The sequence below is a fragment of the Vulpes vulpes genome, chromosome 10 (genome assembly GCF_048418805.1).
Source record: "Vulpes vulpes isolate BD-2025 chromosome 10, VulVul3, whole genome shotgun sequence".
In the NCBI taxonomy this organism is placed as follows: Eukaryota; Metazoa; Chordata; class Mammalia; order Carnivora; family Canidae; genus Vulpes; species Vulpes vulpes.
The window spans coordinates 32,239,439-32,244,347 of record NC_132789.1 but is presented as its reverse complement, the minus strand read 5'-3'; the positions used below and the strand labels follow the sequence as shown (position 1 = coordinate 32,244,347).

At 38.9% G+C, this 4,909-nt stretch overlaps 1 pseudogene; it reads right to left on the bottom strand.

Moving 5' to 3' along the window:
* Nucleotides 1-1,691: 1,691 nt before the first annotated feature.
* On the bottom strand, nt 1,692-3,942 carry LOC112931963 (heat shock cognate 71 kDa protein pseudogene; annotated as a pseudogene).
* Between the last annotated feature and the right edge of the window lie 967 nt (nt 3,943-4,909).

Here is a 4,909-nt window from a genome sequence, read left to right as displayed (position 1 = left end):
TCTCCTGGTAGCCAGCATGAATACCTGGAGATGGCAGCACGCATGCAGCCTGTGGATTAGTGTCCTTTCAGAACCTCATTCCCTCAGAGGACTGAGGCCTCCTTAAGAAGGGAGAAGGAATAAAATAAGAAGTCAATAAACTAAATATATTATAGTGGGAAGAAGAGGAAAAGAAATCTAGCAGGAATTTAGGGAAATTGGAGAATTATATTCTAGATCATCAGAAATCCTAAACCCCTCTTTACAAATGGAAAATAATGTCTAGGCAACACTCTATTGAAAGGAATTCCTGAAGCATCCATAGAATCTCCACCTTTCAACTGAGAACTCTGGTTTTAGGACTTCGCACATTGGCACGTGTATCGATTTCATCCCCATCGTCCAGGAAGGGCTCTAATTCTTTAAGATCTCTACTAAATTGTGAATCACAGAGAACCCTTGTGGTTTACATAGCTAAGAAGGTCCTATCTTTCTTATTACCTCAGAACTCAAAGGGAGACAGAATAAGAGTAAGAAATAAAGAAAGGCCAGTGAGTTCTCTGCCCTGAGCTCTGTTTTTATTTTATTTATTTATTTTTTTGGTGAACTCTGTGCTTTAGTAGTGGTCATAGCTGAAGTATTGGCCATTTTCAAGATGGAACATTTTTCATGGTTGTTCTCTGTTGTCTTTTTAAAAAGAAACAGTATGGAGACAAAGAAGGCTTTAAAAGTTTGCTTTTGCATTTGAAGCTGTATTTTCATTTAAGGAGCCCACTGTTTGTGTTTTCATTCTGAGTAATGTGAATTTCTGCTTTAAAATAGTAATTAAAGTCACAATTTTAGGCGTAAATAGGATTTTAATAAATCTGTCTGATAAATGAAGTCATTTATATAATCAATGTTTTCCTATCACTTTGTGATGTGTAAAACTTTGAGAAATCTTGGCTGATTTGAAACCTGAACCTAATGAAACTGAAAGCTTTTTCTACAAAGGCACAGAAAGAATTATTTTGTAAATACTTTGGGCTGTGCCACCTGGCCATCAATTCTTGATGTTGCAATTACTCAACTCAGCCATTGTAGCATGAAAGAAGTTAAAGACAATATGTGAAATAAATAAATGATTATGGGTGTATTCCAATAAATCTTTATTTACAAAAACAGGCTTCTGGTTCTTTGGACCTGTGAACAGTAAGTCTACATGAGCCCTGCTAAATGAATATGTGAAAAGTATATTATCTAATTAGAAAATCTTGAAATAGCTTAAATTTATAGAAAACATAAAGTGAAAATATATATAATTCATAACCTTTTTATGAAACTATAATAACTATTTAAATCAATATAGTTCCCAGATATTTCTGTGCTCATGTATATGAGGAAAAGATGGAATCATATTGAATATACATTTTTTCACCTAATTTTAATATTAAACATGACTTTTGTATATCTATGATAGTTCTCAAAACCTTTTGTTAGTTACAAAAATATTAAATTTAATAGCTAAAACAATTTTTGTAATAATCTTTTATTCTTGAAAATTTTTATTATATTTCCCATGTCTGCCATAATGCAATTGTTATATTTTACAAATGATTTAATCACTTTTTAAATTTTAGGTTATTAAAAAAATTAGGTTGAATTTTTAAGTGGTAACATTGTATCCAACTGTATCTTTGTTTTTAATCTGTATATATAATGCCAAATTTGTTTTTTTTTTTGCCAATTTTAAATACAGTTTTATTTAAGACATTGCATTTTCCACTTAACAATACAGCGCTTATAAAGTGCAATGTTTATTTCCTTTCCCTGTGCACATATTCCATATTCAAGTGTCAAGAATGCCCAGTATATTTACTATAGCAGCTTGACTTTAAAACTGCCATGGAATTTGCTACAAATTTGGGTCCTTCAAATGTGTGGAACAATGCTAGACCTGTCATCAGGTTGGCTTAATCAACCTCTTCAATGGTAGGCCCAGAGGAGGCACCACCAGAGGGAGGAGCTCCACCACCAGGAAAGCCTCCAGGCATTCCTCCTGGCATGCCTCCTGCACTCTGGTATAGCTTCGTAATGATGGGATTGCAGACTTTCTCCAGCTCTTTCTGCTGATGTTCAAATTCTTCCTTCTCTGCAGTCTGGTTCTTATCGAGCCAGTTGATGATTTCATTGCACTTGTCAAGAATCTTCTGTTTGTCTTCATCATTGATTTTGCCCTGAAGTTTTTCATCTTCAACAGTTGCTTTCATGTTGAAAGCGTACGACTCAAGTGAATTCTTGGAAGACACCTTGTCTCTCTGCTTCTCATCTTCAGCTTTGTACTTCTCAGCTTCCTGGACCATGCGCTCAATGTCCTCCTTGCTCAAGCGGCCCTTGTCGTTAGTGATGGTAATCTTGTTCTCTTTTCCTGTGCTCTTATCCACAGCAGACACGTTGAGGATACCATTAGCATCAATATCAAAAGTGACTTCAATCTGAGGAACACCACCAGGAGCAGGAGGTATGCCTGTGAGTTCAAACTTGCCAAGTAGGTTGATATCCTTGGTCATAGCACGCTCACCTTCATAGACCTGAATAAGCATACCAGGCTGGTTGTCAGAGTAGGTAGTAAAGGTTTGTGTCTGTTTGGTAGGAATGGTAGTATTGCGCTTAATGAGCACAGTCATGACTCCTCCAGCAGTTTCAATACCAAGAGAAAGCGGGGTGACATCCAATAGCAGCAAATCTTGAACATTTTCAGATTTGTCACCAGAAAGAATGGCTGCCTGGACAGCTGCACCATAAGCAACGGCCTCATCAGGGTTGATGCTCTTATTCAGTTCCTTTCCATTGAAGAAATCTTGCAGAAGTTTCTGAATCTTGGGGATACGGGTAGAACCACCCACCAGGACAATGTCATGGATCTGAGACTTGTCCAGCTTGGCATCTCGAAGAGCTTTCTCTACAGGGTCCAGGGTGCCACGGAACAGGTCAGCATTTAATTCTTCAAACCAGGCATGAGTAATAGAGGTATAGAAGTCGATTCCTTCATACAGAGAATCAATCTCGATACTGGCCTGGGTGCTGGAAGAAAGTGTACGCTTAGCCGGTTCACATGCAGTACGGAGACGGCGGACGGCCCTCTTGTTTTCGCTGATGTCCTTCTTGTGTTTGCGCTTGAATTCTGCAATAAAATGGTTGACCATTCGGTTGTCAAAGTCTTCTCCACCTAAGTGGGTGTCTCCAGCTGTGGACTTGACCTCAAAGATCCCATCTTCAATAGTCAGGATTGACACATCAAAAGTGCCACCTCCTAAATCAAAGATCAACACGTTCCTTTCAGCTCCAACCTTCTTGTCTAAGCCATAAGCAATAGCAGCAGCAGTTGGCTCATTGATAATTCGAAGTACATTAAGACCGGCAATAGTTCCAGCATCTTTGGTAGCCTGACGCTGAGAGTCATTGAAGTATGCAGGTACCATGACAACTGCATTAGTAACAGTCTTCCCAAGGTAGGCCTCTGCAATTTCCTTCATCTTCATCAGGACCATAGAGGACACCTCCTCTGGATAGAAACTTTTGGTCTCCCCCTTGTATTCTACTTGGACTTTAGGTCTGCCAGCATCATTCACCACCATGAAGGGCCAATGTTTCATATCAGATTGGACGACAGCATCATCAAATCTACGTCCAATCAGCCACTTGGCATCGAAAACCGTGTTGGTGGGGTTCATCGCAACTTGATTCTTCGCAGCATCACCGATCAATCGTTCGGTGTCCGTGAAGGCGACATAACTTGGGGTGGTTCGGTTTCCCTGATCATTGGCAATTATTTCCACTTTCCCGTGCTGGAAGACACCCACGCAGGAGTAGGTGGTGCCAAGATCGATCCCGACTGCAGGTCCCTTAGACATAGTTGCTTCTGTGTGGGCCGGGCTCGGCTCGCGGAGACAACAGCCGTCTGCAGATCTGGCGCCGCGTTCAATGAGCCCAAATTTGTTTTTAAAAAATATAGGACTTCCTATGTCATCACATACACATCAATAGCAGTGGTAAAAGACAGAGAAGAGAAAAAGTGAGAACATTCTAAAAAAAATTATTTCCAATTTCTTTCTTTGTTTTTTAAAAGATTTTATTTATTTATTCATGAGAGACACAGAGAGAGAGAGAGGCAGAGACACAGGCAGAGGGAGAAGCAGGCTCCATGCAGGGAGCCTGATGTAGGACTCGATCTCGGGTCTCCAGGATCACATTCTGGGCTGAAGGCAGGTGCTAAACCACTGAGCCACCCAGGGATCCCTATTTCAAATTTCTAAAAGGAGTTACACACAGACACACACATGACATTTTTCTATTTACAACATCACACAAATAATTTTTTCTTCTAATGATAAAGGGTTATAATAACTACAACTCTGCTTATTCATTTACAAAAAGCAGGGCAAGCCTCAAGTGTCTGAAATTACCCAATCTCAGAGAAATACAAAGTTGCAAGGTTTACAGAGGACATAAAAAAATTAATAAACTATATGAAATTTTGACTGGGATATAAGCATCTCAGCAGGCATCCTACTAGGACCTGTTACTCATGGATTTTAGCAATAATTAGAGCTATAAAAAACATTTACCCTCTACAGTGTAGCAAACTAATGAGCATTTCTTTCCCAATGTGTAAGGAAAGTCATGGCTACAGTTTTGGGAGGCAACGCTTCTGGCTAAATGTACTGTAGAGTCAGTAAAAATAGGAAATAATGGCAAGTAAAATACTAAATATGTATGATTATATAATATACACAAAGATATTATTTATTGCAATAATCCTAAGAAACCAAGCTAGAAAAGCACCTTAACTCAGTAGTAGACTTTAGATGATATATACATATCCTATTCTCTATTCAGAGGGACACAGAAATCCAATGTGACTTTATTCAAAGGTGAGTTTCCTGAACAG